Source organism: Carcharodon carcharias (assembly GCF_017639515.1).
Source record: "Carcharodon carcharias isolate sCarCar2 chromosome 27 unlocalized genomic scaffold, sCarCar2.pri SUPER_27_unloc_2, whole genome shotgun sequence".
In the NCBI taxonomy this organism is placed as follows: Eukaryota; Metazoa; Chordata; class Chondrichthyes; order Lamniformes; family Lamnidae; genus Carcharodon; species Carcharodon carcharias.
The window spans coordinates 2,666,245-2,692,919 of record NW_024470635.1 but is presented as its reverse complement, the minus strand read 5'-3'; the positions used below and the strand labels follow the sequence as shown (position 1 = coordinate 2,692,919).

Sequence of the window (26,675 nt, the reverse complement as noted above, 5' to 3'; positions counted from 1 at the left end):
TGTCTCACATCATAGAAGATGCAGTCGCAGTTATTATTGCACTAGACACTGCATTTTCTAATGCTAAACTGGACCCCTTTTCTATTTATATTGCAGCAGCCCCGATCTCTATTACTACTTCAGAAGACAATGTCTCAGCTTAACTTAAGCTAGACCCAGTCTCAGTTATTACTGCACTAGTCTTTGTCTATGTGAAATGGAGAGATAATATAAATAAAGGCATGGAGTTAGAAAATGGTCCCTGGCCTTGGCCAGAAATGGGCGGCAGTAGGTCGGCCGCCAATTCAGCGCAGTGCCTGATATTCAGTTTCATTATACTCGACAGTCTCATGTATCAGACACCGCCTGTCCTACATGCTTGCAATCATGCATCATACTTGTGTTGTAATTCCTCACAGAGAAATGATTTACCTTCGCCATATTTTTGTTGGAATTTATTTTCCATTATTCAAATTGAGGCTGCCGACCTTTGAATGCAGAAAGAAAAATCATAACATTTTTCTCTTATGTGCCCTTATGTACAAATTCTTGTCATGTTGACCATTTCGTTATAAGATGAAGGTGTCTATCAGCAATCTCTCGCTCTCCTCTCTACCTGGTGCAGCGCCTAACTCACTGTCTGTCTGCTTCTCTCTCTCTCTCTCTCTCTCTCTCACCACACACACCTCTCAGTCTGTCAGCAACTTCAGTAAGTGTGTTCAAACCTCATAAAGAACAACTCATGTATTTTACCTGAAGTTCGTTTAAGATTGTAAATATTTATTAATAACCATTCTGCTGCGTGCTCTTTTTATAAAGTGATTTGAGACTGATTATGTCATTTCCAAGGTAGATTTATCTCTCTGGTGATTAGATGGAAAGTGGATTGAATTACCTCGAGAATAAGGGCAGTTTATCAACAAATGATCACAGCAGCAACTTACTGAAACTCCTGTCTATACCACGAGGCTGTTATTATTTGTGGAAGTAAGATGGACAAATTGAAATTGTACCTTTTGTGATGTTAATACAACTGTACTTCTCTAACCTCTTATTCCTAGGGATGGAAAGGCTTGAAACATTCCTTGATCTCCAAGGAATTTTCACTCTTTTGTCTCTACAACCTTTGAAAGTTACTTCCACTGTTTCCACTATAACTGCACTAATCCTTTTTGCTTTGAATATTCTGCTCCTATACTGTATATTCTATATAAAGTATTAGGCCCTTTGTACCATAAATAGGGACAGGGTCTATGTGTTATAAACAGAGATATGGGCTAGTGCAGCAATGACAAAGGTACGACCTGACGTAATAAAAACAGAGATAATCTAGTGCAGTTAAAGCAGAGACAGGGCGCGGTGTAAACAAAGATATGGACTACGACATGAATAGCAAATGCAGGACTTAGTGTAAAAATAGAAGAAAGAAGTCTATGTTTAATGATAGTGGATGCAATACTTTGTACAATAATACCGGAAATAGGTAACAGTGTATCACTAAGTGAGGACTGTCAAATTCATTAATGTTAGAAGCACATTACTCTTGAAAATAGATGGGATTGCTGATCCCATAAGAGGCGTGCGCAAGAATTGGAACAAGAAGCAGATTATTTTCTGACTGGACCAGTGGCGGGAGTGAAGTTTAATAAATAACAAAATAGGAGGCAATCCAATAATAATGCATTCAGAGACCAGTGTGATTACAGCAAAGGCACGTTTAAATTTGGTGTAACCAAGACAGTGTTCGACCCAATAGTTACAGCCGCAGGATGCTATGTGTTACTGAACACATCACTGCATAAAGTTTGCTGATAGCATAGGCGGTATCCAGTGCACCTAAACCGAAGTTAGGGCGTGTGATTCCAGAAACATTGTAATTTTTTTGCAGAATAACGGAATCAAGGACCATTGAAATTTGAATGGAATAAGAATTATTTAACAACACAGACACGTTCTGGTGTGATCGGAACTGTGAACAGAACATGCCCATATTCAATAATTAACAGCACTCTCACTCCAGGGTCAAAGTTTATGGGTTCAAGTCACCGTCCAGTTAAAATCATGGAACTCTCTCCCGAACAACACTGTGGGGTTAGCTACACCATATGGACTGCAGTTGTTCAACAAGTCAGCTCACCACCATCATCTCAAGGGCAATATGGGATGGATAATAAATTCTGGCCCAGCCAGGGATCCCCAATGCCATGAATGAATTAAAAAAAAAAGACTGCACCATAGAATCTGGATGGATTCTCCAGGTGTCAGTATAAATTCAACTTCATTTGCTTTTGCGTCCTTTTTCCAAGTATTTTCTTACACTTAGAATCGGCGAGGGAATATAGCAGTCAGAACAATTCTGCACCTTCCCTATCCAGCCAGGCAGCGGTTCCTGCGACATAATCATGAGATTGACATTTGTGTTTAATAAAAAAGAAAACTGTTCCATTTTGATTTACGAAAAAAGGGCGATTACAGGGCCTGGAGCAGACTGGATCCTGGAATAATAATGGTCACAGAGGCCGACTGAAATATAACGACGGAGGCCGTTGTTACCGCTTGTAGTCTTACATTGAGCGAGGTGGATGAGCGAAGAACATTCGATTTTAATTGTAAGGCAAACTGGTGGAACGCCATGGTGTTTTGTGCATATTGCAGGGCCCTATGTAATGATGAGTGGAGCAGGGTGCTCTCTGAGAAGGTAGTAATGGAGAAGTATTGACTGAGGACCGTGACTGAGAGTGACGAAGGATGGCTGTACCCAAGGGGGAGAAAATGAGGGCGTGGCGACTGCAGAGGTTTCTGATACCTGAGGTGACAGTGACACATCTGTCAGTGGAAAAGAAACGGATCTGTTGCTTCACAGCTTTTCTTGCACTTTAGGAGTTGGACAGAGGCACACGGGCCGAGTCTGGCCACGCAAAGAAACCAACATTTTCAATCTTCTGCTTGATGCTCATTGTCACTGAAAAGATCAAATAACTAAATCGCCCCAGGGAAAAATTCTGTGCCACATAGTTTCAAGGAGTTGGTGATTCTCTGATAAGATTTCAATCCAGTGACATTCACTTTAAAGTTTATGAATAAACTCTTGACAGCTGCCTGACAATTATCAGCATTATAAGTGCTGGCACTTTCAGGCGACAGGATGAGTCCACGATGCAAAGCATGTGATTATCATATTTTATTTGGGCCCAGTAAAGTACAGAGGTAGGTGCCGAAATGATGCTGCAACAAGAAGATACATAAATACAGAAAAGGAAACAGTAGTAAAGGCCTAAAATCAGTGGAAAAGTCCAACCAGCACACGGTGCGTATATCTACTCTTTTAAAAGTCTGTCCAATTAGTGACATTCCCCATAATGGTCAGGAAAGTGAGAACTCATGGGATACGGAGGAAGGTAACAGTTTGAATCCAAATTTGTCTCAGTAACAGGAAACGAAGGGTAATCGTCAATGCATGCTTTTGTGATGGGTAAACGGTTTCCAGTGGTGTACCACAGGGCTCAGTGCTGGGCCCCTTGCTGTTCGTTGTATATATTAATAACTTAGAGTTAAATGTGGGAGACATGATTGGGAAATTTGCAGATGATGCAAACATGGCTGTGTAGTTCATAGTGAAGAGGATAGCTAGCGACTCCAGAATGATATCACTGCTTTGTTGATTGGGCGTCGAAATGGCAAATGGAAGTGAATCCAGACAATTGTGAGGGCAAACAAAGCAAAGGAATACTCAATTAATTGGAAGTTATTGGGAGAGGTTGATAGGCGAGACCTTGGGTTGCATGTCCACCTGTCCTTTAAGGTGGAAGAACAGGTAGACAAGGTCGTCAAGAAAGCAAAGGGATGGTTGTCCTTTATTAGGCGAGGTATTGAATACAAAAGCAGCGATTTAAAGATGGAATTGTGGCTCATGGACAGCTGGAATTTTGTGTACAGCTCTGGTGATCACCTTACATGAAGGACATAATTGCTTTGTAGACAGTGCAGAGGAGATTGACAAGAATGTTGTCAGGGCTTGGAAATTGCACTGATGAGGAGAGATTGGACAGACTAGGGTGGTTATCTAAAGAACAGGGGAGGCTAAGGGGTGAATAATTCTGGTTTTCAAAATAAAAGGGGTCTAGATAGGGTCGACGGTAAAGACCTGTTTCTTGTAACTGAACGGTCACTTACCAGGACGGCATAGATTTAAGGCGATTGGATGTGGTATTAGAGGGGACGTGATCAAAAATTGTTCACCCAGCTGGTAGTGGATATCTGGAGGTCACTGCCTAAATTGGTGGGTGAGGCTGCAACACTCAACCCATTTAGAAGATACCTGGAACCGCAAACGAAATGCTGTAACCGGCAAGACTACGGGCGAGGTGCTGGACATCGCGATTCAAATCAGCTGCAATTTCTCTTCATTTATCTTTTTAACCGGCGCAGGCACGATAGGCTGAATGGCCTCTTTCTGCACCATAACTTTTCTATGCCTCTATAATTATATTATCCAGCCGATTTTAAGCACGAAAGTATTTATCCCCTTTCCAAAGTTGAATTTGCTCCTTCCTCCATTTCGCTCTGTGCGTTCCAGCTCATGATAACTTTGTTTAAAAAAAAAACAGTTTTCCTCATCTCACCATCTAGTTCAATTAATCTGAATCTAACCTCTCTGATCACTGATTGTTGCGCCAGTTGAAATGAGCTCTCTTTTTTTTACTGCATTAAACTCTTAATGTTTTTGAGAATGTGTGTTAAACAGGTAGAAGCAGAGAGAGAGAGAGATCCTGGAACTGACAGACAGAGCATAAAACTAAGCGAGGGGAAAGGGACAAAAGGAAGAGGCGGTGAGAGAGAAAAGTTCAGCAATAAACCAAACAAGTAACACAATGAAAATGGCCAAAATACAAGGGAGCAAGCGGTCATTTCCCGGCTTTAGAGAACAGGGAAAAATCAGTGACTGATCCAAAGACACATCCAGCTATGTCCTGGAATGGAAGCTCGAAACAGATCACAGCGGTTTTATTTGTAAATCTCACCAGACTGTGATATGTGAGACTCTGCACTGACTCTGTGGCCAGACATAGGCCGCCTTGATAGATTTTTCCAACAGGTTATTGCCCCTGGATTTACCTCTCTGCTCAGAAGTTAGATGTGCGGTTAGGAACCGGCAGCTGAGAAACAGGAAGTTGTGTTACCTGAGAATGGAACAGCAAGCGTCAGTTTCATGTTATCACCATGAACAGTCTTCCTGCCTCTGAGGGTGAGCTCACTCTGACTGCAGCAAGAAGCACGTCATAGATTGTTCCTACTTTTAACATTGCGTTCACCTCCTTTCTCATGTCAAAGAAAGAAACGAAAGGGCTTCTTTTCATTTTAACCTATTGATTGAACGTCGAGGTGGAGTGAGGGTTACCAATTGGAGAAGTGAGAGAAAATAAAAATAAAAAATCCCTCCCGGATGAGTATTTGGATAAAGAATGTTTTAAATGAATCATATGTTGTCTGAGAAATTGAGTAGAGAGTTTAATAGATTAAATGGGCTCTGTGTGAGAGCCGGGTTAAATAATTAATGTTTTGCGGGACAAAGTTTAAGTGAGTGAGTTGCTGTCTTGGAAAGAAAATGAGGACCATTGGGGATGCTGGTGTCTCAGAGAAAGAGGGGGATGGGGGGAGAGATAGAGATGGAGAGTGAGAGAGAGAGAGAGATAGGGAGAGAGGTTAAGTGAGTTCTGTGAAGCTTCAAGGAAGGGGGTTACTTTGCACAGTACAAGACAAGTGCGAATGTGTAAACTTTAATACAACACAGGTTTTCACTGAGCAGAGTGAATAATTGTTCGCCTTTCGCACTCACTCTCAATCTATCTATCTATCTATCTATCTATCTATCTATCTGTCTCTCTCTGTCTGTCTAAAAGGTGGTGCTTAATGTAGTCTTAAATGAGCTGAGGCCTAGCGTGATGTAACAAAGCCAGCATTTTTGATCAGTCTAACCAAGGGAGAGCCTAGTGTAGTTTTAAAGACTTGGGCTCTAAGGTGATAAATGAGACAGGGGCTAATTTAATAGAAATAGAGATATAGACTTTTGCAATAGTAGGTGAGGCAGCTTCAGCTCGAACAATAACAGTAACAATATCTAATGCAGTGATAATTAAGACAGAATCTAGTGCAGCCGTTGCGTATAAAATATCTGGAGTATAATATCTTGATACAGGGTTTGTCCAATATAAATTGAGACAGGGTCAAGTGCAGTCCCTGATGATACAGGGTTTTATTATTATCAACTGAGACAGGGCCAAGAAAAGTGATTGACAATGTAAAGCTCTATTACTATAAGTTATGACAGGGCCCAGTGAAGGGATTACTGATTAAGAGTCTTGGTGAATATTAACTGAGGCAGTGATTTGTGTTACAGGATATACATTTAAATTCATTGAGGCATTGTCAAGTGCAGTGATTACTGATGCAGGATGTCGATTGATATAAACTGGGACAGTGCCTGGTTCAGTGATGACTCATACTGTGCCTTGATAAATATAAACTGAGAGAGTGCGGAGGGAAGGAATTACTGATTAAGAGTCTTGGTTAATATAAACTGGGACCGGGGCAAGTGCAGTGATTACTGATATAGGGTCTAACGTGATATAAACTCGGACAGGGCCAAGTGCAGTTGCTGTTTTGAGATTAACGTAAACTGAGACGGTACCTAGTGAAGAAATTACTGACTAAGAGCCTTCGTGAATATAACATGGGATGGGGGAAAATGCAGTTATTACTGATAATGGGCCGGGTGAAATGGACCTCGGGGTGCTCTGATCATGAGTCGATTCAAGACAAGCCTGATTGCAGTGACCAAAAAGGAGCCACTTTGCTGCCTGCCAAAGGGGCGATCATTGCAAGCATCCTCCTGAATCACACTCTAACCGTGACCGCAGAGCTCTTTACAGAGACGGAGTGTGATATTCGCCCATCGAGAGGCACCATGATGTTAACTGTGTGGCAAAAACACGGGAAGTACAAGGAGCAGCAGCAACCGCTGCACACAGACATTCTCGGCATCGCAAAATCCTTTTCCTCTGCCAGTGCTGACGCCTTATGGAGCATCCTTGTCAAATTCGGCTGCCGCCAGAAATTTGTCACCATCCTCCATCTATTCCTCGATGGATTGCAATCCGTGAATCTTACCAATGGAACCAGTACAGACGGTACCTTAGTGATAAATGGTAACAGACAGGCTTCTGTCATCGCAACACACCTCTCCTCATTGTTTCCTCAATTGAATAGTTCACCTCACCTCCAGCAGGTTACCCACAGGCGTGGGGAAAATCTACAGTCAGAGGGGAAACCGAGACCACTTTCAATCCAAAACCAAAACCTCCCAAACTCATTCATTAAGCTTCAGTAAGCAGGTGGTTCTTGCGTACATGCTGACTGAAATCTAAGCTCCAGGTCATTTCTGACACCTTCTTCGAAGGATATGAAAAAAATTGGCTTTTCATTAAACACCCAGAAAACTGAGACCCACTTCCAACCAACTCCCAGCCAACAAAACCTCCCTCATTGGCAAGACCCTGAAAACGTGGATCATCTTCCTTATCTCCTGAGACTTTTCTCGGCGAAGACAGGATTGAACAACAAAATTCGTCAGTAAGTTCAACGCAACAGCTTAGCCTTCTGCCGACAGATGATCAAAGTATTTGAGGACTAGAATTCCAATCCCAAATCTCAGGCCATGGTTTACTGAGCAGCAGTGATCTCCGTGCACCTAAATGTTCCAGAGACCTGGACAATGAAGAGCAGGCACATCAAAGCTCTAGAGAATTAACAGCAGCGGTACTGTCAGAAGGTTCTACAAATCCAATGTGAGGAAAGGCAGTGAAACAGCAGCGTCCTCTCTCAAACCAGCATGACCAACAGAGAGGCCCTCATCGCTCTATACCGGCTTTGCGGGGTGGAACATATCGTTCGTGTGCCTAATACAAATCCCCGAAATTAATTATTCCACGAGAAACTCTGTCGCAGCAGGAGGCAACAAAAGTGCTCGAGGAATGTGCTCAAAGCATCCCTGAACAGTTCGAACATATCCGCCAAATTATGGGGGTCCCTAATTTGTGGCCGACCAAATTATAAGAAGATTATTCAGGAATTCTGAAGTCGAATAAAGCCCTTCAGGTAAGTTCCACCACGACCACTCAGCTCCTGATCTCATTTCAGCTTTGGTCCAAATATGGACAAATGAGCTAAACTCTAGAGGTGAGTTGGGAGCAACTGCCTTTGATATCACGGCAGCATCTTACGGAGTGTGGCATCAAGGAGTCTTAGCAAAACTGAAGCCAATGGGCAGCACAAAGAAAACTGTCTATTGGTTGGTGTCATATGTAGCACGGAGGAAGATGGTTGTCGTTGTTGGAGATCAATGATCTCAGTTCCAGAACATCACTGTAGGAGTTCATTAAAGTAATGTTCTCGGTCCAACCATCTTCAGCATTGTCTGCAGATTGTGCATTGGGCTTAACAGCCCTATCAGAACCTACAGAGGTTTCATAGCAGCATGTCATCCTCCACCATGAGGGAATGCCTAAGAAGAAGGAGACAGTCTCTACATTAAGTTAGAATGAGATAGAACATAGTGCAGTGAATTCTGATTCAGCGTCTATATTAATATGAACGAAGGCAGTGTCTCGTGGAATGATTACAGAACTAGGGACGAGATCAGTATTAACCAAAAAGAGAAGAATGCAGTAATAGCCACACCCTAAGCATTATAAGCTGAGTCAGGGCCTAATGTAGTAATTATAGAAACAGTGCTTCAGTGACTACAAACTGGGGCAACGTCTATTACAGTCAATGCGGATACAGAGCCTTGAAAAAAAATAATCTGAGACAGGATCTATTACACTGAACACTGATGCAGCGTCCAGATTAACATAAATGGAGACAGGGTCTATCAAAATGATTATTGACACATGATCTAGGTTAATAAAGACTGAAACTAGGCGTATTACAATAATTACCAATACAATGTCTGTATTAACATCAACTGAGACATGCTCCATTACAGTGATTACTGAAACAAGGTCTGTATTAATGTAAACTGAGACAGTGTTTATTACAGTGCATACCGATACAAGTATTTGATTAACATAAACTGAGACAGGGTGAATTACAGTAATTAACAACACCACGTCCGGATTAATATAAACTGAGACAGAGTCTATTACAATGATTTCTAATACAAGGGATGGATTCATATCAACTGATGCAGGGTCTGTTACAGTGATTACTGATACAGGGTCTGTATTAACAGAAAATAGGACAGAGACTATTACAGAGATTACTGATACAAGGTCTGGATTCATATCAACTGAGATGGTGCCTATAGTTATTACTGATACAGAGTACAGTTTAAACTAAATTGAGAGGGTCTGTTACAGTTATTACTGATACATGGTCTAGACTTTGATGAACAGAGAGAGGGTCTATTACAGTGATTATCAATACAAGGCCTCGATTGATATAAACTTCAGTGATTACTGGTACAATATATTGATTAATATCAACAGAAACAGGGTCTGATACCTTGATTACTGTTACGATGTATGTTTCGATTTAAAGAGAGACACAGTATTTTACATTGATTAATGATACAAGATCTGTATTAATATATTTGGAAACATGTTCTCTTTCAGTGGTTACGGATACAATGTCTGTATTAATATAAAGGGAGACAGGGTCTATTGCAGTGATTACTGATAAATGGTATGGATTCAAGTAAACAGAGGCAGGGCCTGTTATGGTGATCACCGAAACAAGATCTGTATTAATATAAACTGAGTCTGGGTCTACTACAATGATTGATGGTATAATGTATTGACTAATATCAACTGAGACAGAGTTGATTACAGTTACTATGTATGGATTGATATAAACTGAGTCAGGGACTACTTCAGTGGTTACTGATACAAGGTATGGATTAATATCAATTGAGGCAGGGTCCATTACATTGGTTACTGATGTAAGGCATGGAATCATACAAACCGAGACAGACTCTATTGCAGTGTTTGCTAATACAAGCACTAGACTGGTGTAAACTGACACAGGGCTTATTACAGTGACTCCTGCTACAGGCCCTGGATTGATAAAATCTGAAACTGGGTCCAGTAAATCATTACTGATACAGGTCCTGGATTAATATAATCTGAGATTGGGCCTTGTACAATGATTACTAATACAGGGCCAAGATTAATATAAACTGTGACAGGGTATATTACAGTTTTTACTCATACAAGGACTGCATTAATGTAAGCTGAGGCAGAGTCTCTTTCACTGATTACTGATACAATGTGTGTATTAATATCAACTGAGGCAGGGTCCATTACAGTGATTGTTGATGCATGGTCTAGACTGGTGTAAACTGAGACAGGGTGTATTACAGCCACTAATGATACACAGTCTGAATTGATATAATGAGACTTGGTACAATAAATGATTACTGATGCAGGGCCAAGTTTAATATAAACTGAGTCTGGGCCTCCTGCAGTGATTCCTGATACAGGGCTTGGATTAATATAAACTGAGACATGGTGAGATACAGTGATTTCTGATACAAGGTATGGATTGGCATTAAAGGGGAAAGCATCTATCATTGCGTTTAGTCATAAAAGGTTTGGATTGGCGTAAACTGAGAGAGCATGTATTATAATGAGTACTGATACAGGGTCTGGATTGATATAATTTGAAGCAGCTTCTATTACAATGATTACAGATACACGGCCTAGACTATTATAGACTGAGACTGGGCCTCATACAGTGATTACTGATAATGATTATTATAAACGGAGACACAGTCAATTTCAATAATTACTGAAACAGAATCTGGATTAATAAAAATGGAGAAAGGGTCTATTACAGTGATTATTGCTCCATGGTATGGATTATGATAAACTGGAAAGGGTCTATTAAAGTGATTACTGATACAAGATCAGTATTAATACAAACTGAGAAAGGGCCAATTGCAGTACTTACAGATACAAGGCATAGATTAATATCAAGTGAGATAGGTTCTATTACAGTGCTTATTGATACAGAGTCTAGATTAACATAAACTGAGACAGGCTCCAGTACAGTGATTACTGATGTGGAAACCAGATTACTAGAAAATGAAACAGTATCTACTACAGTGATTACCAATACAATTTCTGGTATTAATATAACCTGAGAAAGGGTCTATTATGGTTATTACAGATGCATGGTATTGATTAAAATAAACTGAGACAGGGTCTGTTACAGTTATAAATGATACATAGTGTAGATTAACATAAACTGAGACAGGGTCTACTCCTTTGATTATTGATACAAGGTACTGGTTAATATCAACTGAGGCAGGTTTTATTACAGTGATAAATGTTACAATGTATGTATTGATATAATCTGAAATAAGGTATATTACAGTGATTACTAATACAATTTCTATATTAATATGGACTGATAGAGGGTCTCTTTCAGTGGTTATTGATACAAGGTATGGATTAATATCTACTGAGACATGGCCTATTACAGTGATTACATATACAAGGTCTGTATTCATATAAACAGAGACAGGGTCTAGTGCAGTGATTATTGGTAGATGGCCTAGAGTAATATCAACTGCGACAGGACAGGAATTACTGATACTGGGCCCAGTTTAATAAAACTGAGGGAGGGACTAAAGTGATAACCACTGACTAGCACCAAGTGTAAATCAACCAGGGATAAATCTAGTGTGGAAACAATTGATGCAGGGCTTTGCTACATTTTGAAAGGGGCAGAGTGTAACGAAGTTACAATTAATAGGTAACCTAGTGCAATATAAAGAGAGACGGGGTTAGTGTTACATCATTAGAAACATCATAATGTGCAATATAATCAGTGCATTAATATCAAATTACTCTACGCACCTGCATCATTGATCCACCTGCCAGTGGAATAGCTTCTCCCTAATTATACAAAAAGTCCCTCACACATTGGACCATTACTAATAGATCTGTCGTAAAATTCTCGATGATGAGGAGAGCAATCCTAGTTCCCCGTTGTGCAAATAGTTAGTTGCGGTGCAAAATTAAGTTCCAGGAAACCTTCTGCATTGTTTCTTCGAAATGATCATTTAGCAATCGCTGACACTGTTATGTGGGCCCAGTGGAAATACAGTGCACTGGTACTAAAGGCTCAGGCTAAGACACCGGGCTAGAGGACAACTGATCCCTTGCAACGTAATTGATGTGTGTAAGATTAGAGTCTGCTCCTGAAGTTTAGATACAGAGAACCAAATGCTATAATTTCAAAATAGCAACTGCAATATGTCCAATCCCGTGCATTAGTGGCTCTCATACTTGGCCAGTAACCCACTACTGAACAAAAAACAGAAAGTGCTGTAAAGACTCAGCAGGCCTGGCGGGGTCTGAGGGGAGAGAAACAGAGTTAACGTTTCGATTCCGTATGACTCTTCCTCAGAGCCTCAACTGCAGGTTGGAGGCATGGCCAGTAGGGTGCTCCTTCAGATGTGGCTATGGTAATGTCACTTCAGTCTTCAGGAACAGCAGCAAAGAGGTACATTAACTGGGCTAGTAATACAGAGAACATCACAAATGCTCCGGAGACATGATTTATAATCCCACGACAGCTGCTGGCGTGATTTACGTTCAATTAATTCATTAAGACCGAAACTGGAATAAAATTACTCATTGCATTAATAATCGAACAACCGAATTGCTGTACAGTTCCAACTGGCTCACTAATGTCATTCAGGGAGGAAGTCTTACCCTTAACAGCCTGGCCGACGTGAGACTCCAGCCCCACAACAACGTGGTTGACTCTTAACGGCCACTGGAATGGCCCAGAGGGCAATTTGTTTGGGTCAAAGCACATCTTGGAAAGTCAAGTAAGAGGCGCAAGGCACAAACTGCAACTCTTCAAGATGTCGGCTCCACACCACTTTCTCAGGGGTACTTGTGGTTGGAAAGTTAAGGTTGGCCTTGCTTTCGACGTTCACAACAAAAGAACAAATAAGAACAACGTTCAAAGCTTTGCAAAATATTACGGATTCTCTCTATCTAAGATAAGGCCAGAAAATTTGGAAATACACAGCATCAATCTCCGCTGACCCTATTTTACAGTGCAGGACAGTTTACCCCTTCATCTCGGGCCAATATTTAACGCGCAACTAACATCACTAACAAGCAAGTGATCTGGGCTGTTATCATATCTCTGTTAGTGGGAGCTTCCTGTGCACAAATTGCCTCCTGTGTTTCATACATGACACGCGTGATTATAATTCGAAAAAAGGTACATCAATGAAGTCAAAATGATTTGGGACATTCTGACATGGTGAAATATGCTGTATATACACAAAGTTTTTACTAAACGTGAACATTTCAAAACACACGTGGTGATGTATTTGAAAGTCTGAGATTAATGTGATTATAGGTCATTTTTCTGTTCATTATTTAAACATGTTTGTGTTAAAGGTGTTAACTTTTTTTTCAGCGGAATATCAGGTTATTCAAAATGCTTAAATGATTTAAGCAGCAGAACTTTCAGAAACATTTTTTTTTATTTAATTACTTCTTTTGCATAAAATAAATAACATTTTTACCAATTGGTTTTCGGATAATTATGCTTCTGTCTTATATCATTCGTGAATATTTTTAAAATAAACTTGTTTTGAGCTGAAGATAATCAACAATTGACAGTTGATCTGATTTTGCTGCCATGAACACCACTTTGAAACTAGTGAGGCGTTTATGTAAATAAACACAGAAATAGAAGCCTCAGAATAGAATATTGAGCGACAGAAATAAAATAGATGTTTCCCCACCAACAGAAGATAGAAATGTCAACAGAGAGAAATGCAAATCACACAAAGGATTTCAGTAATGATTGATATTTTGAATAACAATATTAAGATGATATCTGTGTTCAAAACTGGCGAAGACTCTTTTGATCCCTGTATATAGCAGCATTGAAAATGTGTTTGTGGAGTTTCCTGCATTCTATCCCGCTCTGCCTCCCTTCCACTCCTATCCCAGTCGTGCCTTGGCTCTCTTTAACGTGTCATGGTATTTAACTCATGACATGAAGTTAGTATCTTTCCAAAGTTTATTCCCAGCCCTATTCATTGACTGTTAACCAAATAGATGGCTGTTCACAGAAGGAGCTTAAATCTAAAATGTGCCTGTTGCACTCAACAACATGGGAGTATTTAATGAGACAGTCTAGAGGGACCACGACTCTGCATATTAACATTCCTATACCTTCCTGTGAGTGATATATGGGACACTGTAGAGGGATCTTTATTCTGAATCTCATAGTGTTGTATCATCCGTGGGAGCCTTCGACCGAATCATATGTCTATACAGGGCCATACATGTCCTGCGAGTGTTTGTCTGGATAGGTTACAGAGAGCTTTACACTGTCCCTCACCCCGGAATTTGGCAATGAAGAGGCAGCTTTATTCTGTGCCTGAACTGCCCTGTATCTGTCCTTAGGAGTGTTTCGTTTTATTTCGGATTCACTGCATGAAATGGCGATCCAGACCGAATCCCTCATCACAGATGAAAAATATTTGGATGTTCACTTGAAGTAATGTAGCCTCAAGGGCTTTGGAGAAAAAGCTGGGAACTGGCAATAGTCTCGATAGATCATTTCCAGCCATTATGGACAGGTTGTGCGGAATGCTCTCTTTCGGTGCGGCACATGTCTACCATTTTCAGATCCTATGAAGTGTGCTAAGGTCTCAGAACGTGTACAGTGGAGAGTAATCAGTTTGTTAACAGAGATCAGCACCTTTTGTAAAAACGATAAATTGGACAAATTAGGAGCATTCTGTTTGTGATAAAGAAGATTAAGCAATAACGTCATCGCTGTTTCTAAGATGATGAGAGGTTTTGAGAGAATTAGCAGAGATAACCAATTCCTTCTGTTAATTGCGTCAATACCCAGTGATCATAGATTTAAATATATATATATGTATAATTTATTAGCAGAATTGTAAACGGGCGATGAAGAGAAATGTTTCGCTAGCAACTGGTTCCCTTTACATTACACCAGATCCTGCCTCAATTGTGGCTCTATGAGTTCAAGTCGCAGTTTTAGTTTTGCTCAAACCTGTGAAATTTTTGGATACTTAAAATGGTATTTGCATTGGTATTACACTAAGCTCCGCCACAGTTATGACTGTGCTAATCAAATCTTTGTTTCAGATCGGCACCCGCATCAGTTATTACTACATCAGAGCATTTCTCTATTTATATTATAAAACTCTCTGTTTCAGTTATTAGTGAACCATACCCCGTGTCTGCTTATTTCACTCTGGAACATGTCTCAGTTATTACTATACCAGGGTATGTGTGTGTTAGTATTACACTAGATCCTGTCTCTGTTGATACTGCACTGGAGACTGTCTCTATTTATAATCTTTTACACTATGATTCTATTAAAATTACACTAGAGAATATATCTGTTCATATGTTTCTCAGATATTAATGCCCTACGTTATGTTTCTGTTCAGTTAACATTTTACCAGCACCAGTAATCCCGAGCATGGCAAATGTAATGGAAACTGATGAGGAAATAGTGAAGGTAACATGTAGCACAAGGCAGCACAAACATATACAAATTCTTTTTTATTTTATTGAATTTCATTGAGATTGGAAAGTGTTACATTCCATTCCAAGCGACAGAATTACAGATATTTATTATGCTCACGTCAGCTGTAGATACAGTTACATTTTCACCGTCTCTTGCACAGATCATCACACCCTCCAGTGACGCACAAGTGATCACTTGTCAACAAACAGAGAGAATGGTGGTTAAACGTCCTTAATTCTCCATGCGATTTAATCCACTTCTGAACTCAATTCTGAGGGCAGTTAAACTAATTTTGGAATCTCAATAGGCACTTTCTACTCAAGAACTCGAAAATGACGTCAGCATCAGGACATTTTAACGGTAATAGATGATCTGAAATAGCTAGATGGATAGATGGATGGATAGATATATAGATATATAGACAGACAGACAAACAGGTAGGTACGGAGTTAGATGGGTAGGCAGATAGAGAGATCGAGATATACAATAGCAAGGGTAATATAGACAGTTTAACGCTAAATAAACTTTTAAGTGTAAAAAAAAACAAAAAAACTGCGGATGCTGGAAATCCAAAACAAAAACAGAATTACCTGGAAAACCTCAGCAGGTCTGGCAGCATCGGCGGAGAAGAAAAGAGTTGACGTTTCGAGTCCTCAGTTCTGTCGAAGGGTCATGAGGACTCGAAACGTCAACTCTTTTCTTCTCCGCCGATGCTGCCAGACCTGCTGAGGTTTTCCAGGTAATTAAACTTTTAAGTGTCTCGTATGATACAAACAGGCCGACGGTCTTGGCAAATGAAAACAGCTGTATGCAGCAATGCACTTACTCGAACAGGGTCAAGTGGAAATCACACATAGAGAATTCGCCTTTTGCACTACTATCTGAGGCAGCGTCTGTGTAATTTAAAGAAAGGCATGAACTAGTCATTACTTATCGAGACCATCCATTGTCTTGAATACCTCGGATAAAAACCCTCTTAACATCTTCCATTCTAAGGAAAAGATCCAAGAACTCCAAAATCTTGTAACAGTCTGATCAATCTCCTCTTCATCCTCTCCACGGCCTTCAAATGCTTCATAAAACATAATTCCCGGAATATTATGTATAACACTCATGGAAACACAATGGGGAGTGCTTAAACAGATTTTGTTTTTAATCATTAACTAGGCTGGAGTATTTTTTCTCTTTTTATCCTGGAGATGTGAGCGTCTCTGACAGGGCCAGAATTTCCACCCATGTTCAGTTTTCTTTGAGCTGAATAACTTGCTAAGCACTTTCAGAATCGGAGGATATTTAAGCGTCAACCACATGCTGTGGGCGTGGAGTCACATTTTGCCAGACTGGGGAAGGATGGCAGATTTACTTCACTGCAGGTTCATTAGTGAACCAGATGCGTTTACAACCATAATCATTATAATCATCCTTCTCTATTTCCGTTTGTTTCATTCATGGGATTTGGGTGCTTTTGGCTAAACCAACATTCAATGGCCAATCTTAATTGTCATTGTGAAGGTGATAATGAGCAAACCTCGCGTTCCGCTGCTGTCCACGTGTTGTAGGAACACCCAAGTTGCTGCTAGGAAGGGAGTTACATGACTTGGACCCAAGGATAATGAAGGAAGGAACAGGGACTTTGCAGTTGATGTTGTGCCTGTGCTTCTGCAAATCTTGTCGCCTGGAGAATTTGAGAGTATTCCATCACTCTCCTGAAATGTGCCTTGCAGATAGTGGGCAGACTATTGCGGAATTCCCAGCTTCTTGCATCAATTGAATTTAAGTTCCACCAGCTGCTGTGGTGAGATTTGAATCCATGTCCCCAGAAGATGAGTCGGGCCTCTGGATGGCTAGGCTAGAGACATTACAACAACAACGCCATGGACAGGCTATGCCTGAGTTAGGGTCCAGTGTAATATGACCAGAGATAGGGTCTAGTACAATATAAATGCAAAGCTGCTCCAGTAATAATCTGAAACATGTCCCAGTACATTACAAACTGTGAAAATTCGTTTGAAATATAAAGGGAAACTGTTCAGTACAGCAATAACTGAGAAAGGACCTTATGTAACACAAACAGATATTACATGAGTTCAACCTTGACCAAAGCTTTTGGGAATTTAAACTTAGTTAACTGTGTACATCTGAACTATTAAAAATCCGTCCAATATCAATAATGGGAAACGTGCATCTTCAAGAGTCATCAAAAACATCTGATATATAAATGTCTGCTTCATAAATAAATTTCCCCCCTTTGCCTGTTTCTTTCTCGATGGCACTCCAGATAAAGAGCAAGGCGGTTAACTTTTAGTATCCCTCTAAAGATTCTCAGTGTGCAGTCATTTTTTTATTAAACTGCTCCGAGAAAAAGCAATATGAGCACAGTCAGAAAAGCTAAATGGCATCAACCGACGCACATACAAAGATACAGGCCATCCATAAAATTCTATAAAACTCTATAAAATTCTCCACACTAACATCTGAGAAACACTGACTGCAGACTGGTTTAACATCTGCCTGACATAGTCATGGTCAATGTTAATACCTTCCAACCAATATCCCCATGCTTCATTGACCCACAAGAGATGGCAGGACATTAGTTGGGAAGTGTTGCCCCTGGTGGTCCTCACGATTGACTCCAGAAGTCATGTATTCTCATGGCAGCAAATCAGGCAAGGGTGGAAAATCTTCTTCCTCATTACTATCTTAAATAATGAATCAGCGCGTCTTCATGTTGAGCAGAATTTTGTAGAAACATTGAGAACAGCAAAGGGAACGGAACTTCAATGCGCATCAGTAATAATAGCTCGCTACCGATGCTACTGACTAAAGTGGCCGAGTCATGAAGGGCGTAGCTACCAGGCCGGCCGTCGGAAGCTGGTTAGAGAAGGCAACGGGAGAACCTACTGGAGATGGCGCTCATTAATCTACCTGGCACACATATGTTTCTCCACGGCAATATTGGTGGGAGTGTCCACCACACTATTATTTTGGATACAAAGACCCATGTTCAGACTGAGAGCTCCGCCCATCACGTTGTGTGGCATAATCAACGTGCTAAATGCGATAGATTTAGAGAATATTTGGCAGTTAATGTGCATCATTGAGGCCATTAGCATGAGCAAAATTCTTACTCCCCCAATATATGGGATGTATAACCCTCACTCTACCATTACGATGAAGCCAGCTGATCAACTATTGTTCAATGATGAGTTCAGAAGAGCAGGACATATGCAGCAACAGGCGTATCTAAAAATGGGGTGCCAGCCTGATCAAGCTGCAACATGTTGAAAAATGCCAAACAAATCCTAACCGGTCCACTGATCCTCAATCATTCTACTCTCAGCCATCAGCAACCTGATGGAAGGTGTCATTGACAGAGCAATCAAACAACAGCTTATCACCAACAAGCTGCTCGCCAATGCTTAAGTTAAGATTCACCAGGGCCTTTAAGTTCCCGACTACATCACGTTGTTGAGTTGAACAAAGACAAACAGTTGAATTTCTAATATGAGAGTTGCAGCACTTGACATCAAGGTATTAGTTGACCGGGTATCAGCACTGAAGTAATTGAGAATCACTGGGAAAAGTTTCCTTTCAATGGAACGATTCCTAGCACAAAGGAAAATGTTTGTTGTTGATGGAGGGCAAAACCCCACGCCAGAGCATCGATTCAGAGCTCCTCAGGCCCAGCCATCTTCAGTTGCTTCATTTAAATAATCATGTCAGAAGCCACGATGTTCACTAATGTTGGCACAATTTTAAGTAACATTCACGATTCCTCAGAGGCTGAAGAAATTCGTTCCTCCATGCAGGAAAAATAAACACGTGGACAACATTCAACCTTTGGCTGATGAGTCGAAAGTGACATTAGATGTTGCAAGTGCCAGACAATGACCAAATCCAACAAGAGAGAATCTGACCATCGCCCGTTGATATTCTGTTACATCATCATCGCGGAATCCCTCACCAGCAACATTCCAGGGGCCACAGCAGAAAATAAAGTTAATTGAACCAGCAATATATGAGGAATTTAGAACAGGCCAGAGGCAGCACATTGTTTGGCGAGTGACGCACCTCCTGATTTCCCAAAGCCTCTTCGCCATGTCCATGCAAACCTAAGGAAAGTGATTGAATATCCCAACTTGCCTGGATAAGGCCATTTCCAACAATACACTTTCAGAGTATGCCCGAGGAACAACATTTTCTTCCCCTGACTGCTAGCACCTTGAAGAACAAGTGTAACCGACTCATGGAAAGACCAACACCTACAAGTTCCCCTCAAGCTCAAAAGCAATGTTGGCCTGGAAATATATCGTCTTTTCTTCACTGTCGCTGGTTAAAAAGCCTGAAACTCAATATCTAACAGGAATGAATCATAGGGTCATAGAAATCTATAGCACGGAAGAAGGGCATTAATTCCAGCAAACAAACAGCAACCAGCCTGGCCCAACTTTATAGCTCTTGTTCTGTAACTTGTAGGTTGTTTCACTTCAAGTTTCTACAACCCTTTCACATCATGACTTTTAGATTCCCATCATACGCTGGGAGAAAACATTTGCCATGATCTATTCACACTGGGATGAAGGGGTCGACTGTGCTGTAGCCGAATTTGCTGATGATAGAATATTAGAAAGGAAATCGAGTTCCAAGGAGGATGCAAAGAGGCCACAATAACATGTAGGTATGTTAAGTGAGTGTGCTAAAGTTTGGCACATGGAATATAAGGTTGGAAAATATGAGTTTGCCTAATTTTGCAGGATAAGTCGAAAGGCAACATAATATTTAAATTGAGAGGCTGCAGAATTATTCAGTGCAGAGAGATCAGCGCGTCTTTGTACACGGATCACAAAAGGCACGCAGGCACAGCAAGGAATTAGGGAGGCAAATAGAATAATGGTTTTTGTTGCAAGTGTATGGACTTTTGAAACAGAGAATTATTGATATAATTGGACTTGCCATCGCTGAGAAACCACCTGGAATATTGAGTACATTTGTGGTCTCTGCAAATAGAAATATGCGTGCATCGGAATCATTTCAGAGGATGTTCGCTAGGCTGATGCCTGGGAGGAAGGGGTTGCTTATGAGGAAGAGTCGAGCGGATTACACGTGTACTTACTAAAGAGTAGAGGATAGCGAGGTGATATTATTGAAATCTCAAAGATTCTGAGGGGGTTTTGCAGAGTAAATGCTGAGAAAAGGTTTCCATTTCGCAGGGGAATGTGCAACTAAGGGGCAGGGATTCAAAATCGGTGTTCTTCCATTTAAGGCAGAGATGAGTGGGAATCTCTTTTCTCAGAGAGTCATTAATCTTTGGACTTCACCTCCTCAGAAAGTGCTGGAGGCTGTGTCATTCAATATATTCATGACTGAGTTGGACAAATTTCGGATCAACATGAGATTGAAGGGTTATGGGATGCAGGCAGGGAAATGGAGTTGTGGCCAGAATCAGATCAGCTTTGATATTCTTCAATGCTGAGCAGGCTCGATGGGCTGAATGGCCTAATCCTCCGCCTATTCTTTATGATCCTGCCATAACCTTAACCAGGGTGAAATTGGTCTCTGTAGCTCCAGTCTCTAGATCCTTCATAGTTTATACAGTTCAGTCATATCTTCCCTCAGTCTCCTTTGTTCAAAAGTAATCAAACCTATCCTATCCTCCCCAGTAGTCAATCTCCTGCAGTTGAGGTAATGTCATCGGAACTCTCCTCTGTAACTTTTCTAGTCCAATCACATCCTTCCTACAGACTCTGGCGTAGAACTGCAAGGAATACTCTAACTCTGGCCTAAATAGTATTTAAACAGTTCCACCAGAACGTCTCAACTCGTATTTTCTATGCCTCGGATCATAAAAGCAAGAATCCCACTTGTTTCTTGATTACCTTTTCTACCTGAGCAGGCACCTTCAGGAATCTCCGTGTTCTTTAGTCCCACTGTACTTTTCAGTGTCGTATCATTTACTGTTTAGTCCTTTTCCTTGTTAGCCTTCCTCAAATGCATTACCTCACAATCACCTTTATGCCATCTTTATGTCCAGCTGACTAGTCGATGTCCTGCAGGCTACAGCTTTCTGCTTCATCCTTAATCACACAGCCAATTTGTGTATGATCAAAAGCCTTCTTAATCATAAACTTTTCAGTCATATGTAAGTAAGTTCTATATGTAAGAAAAGGCAAGGGTCCTATTACTAAGGCCTGGGGAATACTACTCCCATTTACAGAATCGCCTATGTCATTCCCCGTTTGCTTTCTGGCTTTGAAACAATTTTGGATTTACCTAGATACTTTGCCTTGGATCATATAGGCTATCACTTTCGGAACCATTCCGCCATGTAGAACCTGATCGTTTTAAAATCCACATACACTACAACGAATGCACTGTACCCATCGACACTCCTTATTACCTCTTCAAAAAAAAAACCATAATAGTCAGATTTAGCCTTTCAACAGATTATTGCTATGCAGCTTTGATTAATCACTATCATTCCAAATGTAGATGCATCCTGTCCCTTAGAATTGTCTTTTCCAATACAATTCCCGGCTTCGAGATCATGCTTACTGTCCTGTAATTACTCTGAATAACCCTTTCTACGTTTTGAAGAAGGGCGCAAAGTCAGCTGTCCTCTCGCCCTGTCTCATTGCCTGAAGTTGCAAATAACTACAAAATGCTGGTCATTCCATCTTTTTCCCCCCGATAACAGCCGAGGATTCAGTTCGGGCGGGCCTTGGGCTTTATCCAGTTTCAAAGTTGTTAAACTCCTTAATACTTTCAAGAAGGTAGCATATCGCCATTTCTCAAGGAGAATTGGGAATGGGCATAGATATTTGACTTAACAACTATTCCAAATCAGGCGATAAAAAAATAGGTAAAGCATTAGAGACTGTCTAATGTAATATAAACCATGTTTGGCCATCCATACATTACACTAAGCCCTTTTTCACTTATTGCTGCCTCAGGCAGTGCTTGTTTGTACAATTTCAGCAACCCATTATACACCACCACCTGGTGGCCAACCATTGCCATTGCTGCTATCGTGAAAACGTCGACCTTCGTACTGTTGTTGATAGAAACGTATCAAGAAACAAATTTGCATTTATATTCCACTTCAACGCATTTTTAATTAAAGGGAAATAAATACTGTAACAATAACTGGTGAAGTAAATCCAATTCTGTGGTTGTAACTTGCAAACATTAGGAATGCTTTGTTTTGTATGGGCATACACTCAAAGACACAAATACAGGCATAGACACATGTTTAGGCTCGGGAGTACAAGCAGTAGCCACGGAAACCTGAATGTAAAGGCCCTCAGGAAAAAAAAAATCCTTAACATTAAAACTCTGTGTGCAACAACCACAACAGAGGCTTCCATTAATCAGAAACTACAGTACACCCTGACTCACCTTTCCTTCTGCCCCTCAATCCAGTTCAACTTTCCGAGATTGTCACAAAATTCGACCAGTCCTTTCCAGAAAACTGTTACCCACCTAACACCAGAGCAATGGGAAATTGCACACAGCTTCTGATGGCTGTGACCAAGACTAAACGCACATTTTAATCAAATAAATTCCATCTTCCCACCCAGTCAAATATATATCTTCAATTACTATGAGATCAACTCGCCCTTCATCCATCCGTCTTTTAATCTAACACACACAAAAAAATTACAGTATCAGAATAGCTAACATTGACCATAGACTAATATGAACTAAGGTGGCATTCGGTGCTTTCATTACTGAAAAGGGGCCTTAATTAAGATAAGCAACGATATGCTCTCCTGCACAATGAGCACATTAGTGCACGAATAATTATGTCAGACCCATTCGAATATAAACACGGAGATGGTCTCATGCAATATATAAGGAGTCATTATATAGTGCAGGAATAAGCGAGAAAACGTCTAGTTTGCTGTAAATAAATGGGTGCAATATAAACTGACTAATGCTTTAGTGCAGAAATAACTTAAAAAGGGCCTAGTGTAAAGTATGGATGGACAAAGAGTTTCTTGCACTAATATCCGTGACTGGGCGCAATATAATATGGACGATGACATGGTCAGGTTATGGCCTATCAAAGCCCTTCGGAAACTTGAAGTCCGCTTTCAAAACATCTCCTAACTTTCTCTGCTCTAGGATACCACTTCTATGGTTTGTCCACATAACAAAAGCCCCTCACCCCGTTCTGGTAAATCCTCCGACAGCATCTTCGGAACCCGAGAGCTCTGCTACATAGAAGGACAAGGACAACAAGTGAATGAGAGCCCCAACACCTACAACTGCCGCTTCAAGTCACACACAGTATTCTGAATTGAATTTTTTTTCCTTCGTTGTTATTGAGTAAAATTCCCAGAGCTCCCTTCCCACCAGCACTGTTATTGGATTTGTGGCACACACACTGCAGCGTTCCAAGGTGGCTCACCAACACATTCTCCAGGGCATTTACGTATGGCTAATAAATGTCGGCATTAACAGAGATGTCAACTTTCGTGAATGAAGTAAAGCTAGTAATAACTGAGTGAAGGTTTGCTGTGATATAAACATAGACATGCTATGGAGCAGTAATAATTGACGCAGTTCGTGTATGTTTTCATGGAAGCAATCACGAAATAACAGCCATCTGGTGACGAAAGATTGTCATTGCTTTTACTGTCAAATGTGGTTATCGGTTATTGTTTCTCATATTAACGCATGTAGAAACAAGCCACAATGATATACAAGATCATTACATTCTGCAGGTAGCCACAAAGGATAAAAATGCTAAGAATTCCAGATAAGTGCACGTTTTTCGCACAAGGAAACATTAGCAAAAGAACAAAGTGGTTCAAATCCTCTTAATTGATATTAATGTGTAGTTATTGACTTTAACCGAAGGGAAAAACATTTGATCAGGGAACGCGTGTGCGTCTGTATGTGTGCTTGCGTGCGCGTGCGCGCGCGAGCGTGTGCGTGTGTGTGTGTGTGTGTGTGTGTGCGCGCGCGCGCGCGCGCGCGTAGGTGTCTGCGTGTGTGTATGAGTGTGTGTGTGCGCGTGTGTTTATGCCTGTGTGTGTGTATATCTGTGTGCGTGCGCGTATGTGTGCGTGTGTTGTGTGTTTCTGTTTGTGTGCGCGTATGTGGCTGTGTGTGTGTGTGTTTGTCTGAAACACATCATTCGTAATGTCTCCATGCGAATTCCGCAAAGATAAATTATGTTTTCCACTTATGTTTCAACATTTTATTTCTTTTGATTCAAAATATAATTTTAGGTCATGCATTGATGATTCTTTCATTTTGTGCTCATGTTTAGATCGCATTGTCCCATTCTGTTCCTAAGGCAATGTTTGTCTGTCCTCAGAATTCATTTGGAAACATGGTTAAATCGGAGCACGCATAATGAATATTAACACGTTGTTCTTTGTGACTCTGTTAGTTGATCATCCCAGCAACACATAGAAGCACTGAATATATACCTCGAACATGTAATGATTTTGGCATGTTACAGTAAATGTGAAAATCTCACTACACCTGACCTAAGATTAATAAAACTGTATGCCAATTGACCTATTATTAGTTTCACCTAGATTGAAATTGAATACTAATCAATGACAACTTGCATATATAAATGACTTTTAATGTCGCAAATCGCCCCAAGGTGACTCACAGGACCATGGAAAGACCAAGTTTCATACCGAGCCACATAAGGAAACGCAAGGCCTTATGACCATACATTACGTCAACCTTGTAGCTTTAGTGAGGGGCATAAAGGACGGGAGAGGAAGAAGGGATTTCTGAATGAATTCCTGGCAGTTGACAGCAATTGATAAAATTCAGGAATGCAAATAATGTGAGAATTCGAGGAGGGAATAACTCTCGGAGGATTGAAAGGTTGAAGGAGCTGGCAGGGGCAGGGAGGGAGGAGGCCATGCTCGGAGTTTGAAAAAAAACTGCGATAATTTTATTACTGATGCATTATGTAATTACTTAACCGAGAGCCGAGGTAGGTCGGGTAGAACGGGGTTGACGGGCTAACGTGCCTTATGTGAATTAAGGTACGGGCAGAAGACTTTATGTTGAGTTCCTATTTATGGAAGGTGGCTTCTGGGAGGATAGTCACGAAACCATTGGAACATTCAGGTCTAGAGATGAAAAAAGTATATCTGAGGGTTCTAGCAACAGTTGTGATGAGGCTATTGCTGAGGTGGGGGCCGTAATAGAGATGGTGGAGGTGGTATATTTGAATGCTTTTTGGGCAGGAATCTCAGTTGAGGGTCAGATCGGGCGCCAAACCTTGCGAATGATCTGGTTCATCTACAGATAGTGGTCATGGAGAGGGAGGTAATTAGTGGCGAGGGAATTAATTTTGTCGGGAAACGGAAGGCAATGTGCTCATTTTTCCAGATGTTTAAATTGACAATATTTCTTCTTATCCTGTACTCGATGTTGAATAATCACATTGGCAAATTAAAACCATGGAGGAGTTGGGAAATGGGGAATTGACTTGGGGCTGGACATGGTAAGCATACATATGGAACTACGGGTACCTATGGATAATGTCACTGGCGAGCAGTGTGTGGATGAGAAATATAAGAGAGTGAAATCTGGATCCCAGTGGTACACCAGAGGCAACAGCGCGGTAGAGAGAAGGTAAACCATCAGGGATGTTTGTCTTACCAGACGAGTGTAATGCTGCTCAGCTAGGAAACTGAAAGAATGAAAAGGGGCTGGGGTTGGGGGGCGGGTGGAGTGGGAGAAGGAACTTGCGCATAACCATGTCAAAAGCTGCTGACAACTGTAGAAACTTGGGGATAGTTCCCCTGTCACAAACACAACGCTTCTTATTTGTGTCTTTAATAAACGCACTTTAGTCCCCTGGCAGTGCCACAACCAGATAGGAGCGGTTCAGAAATAAGGCGCTGGATCGTGTATGAATAGATTGGGGAGGCAACAACAAATTTCCGTGAATTACACTCTATTTGTTTCTGCACAGTCACACTTTCGTGTTAATATTACTTACATTGTTTTTCCCCAATATTTTCCAAGAAATACCTCGCTGGGCCCATTGATATTTAATCGCTTTATTACTTAAGCTTGGACATAGATTCGCTACTGCAGAAAACCAG

The 26,675-nt window shown here is 40.9% G+C and overlaps 1 pseudogene; it reads left to right on the top strand.

Annotated features, from left to right (window-relative positions):
* The first annotated feature begins 6,742 nt into the window (after positions 1–6,742).
* The window catches only part of LOC121273855, a 77,975-nt pseudogene continuing 58,042 nt past the window's right edge, over positions 6,743–26,675 (top strand).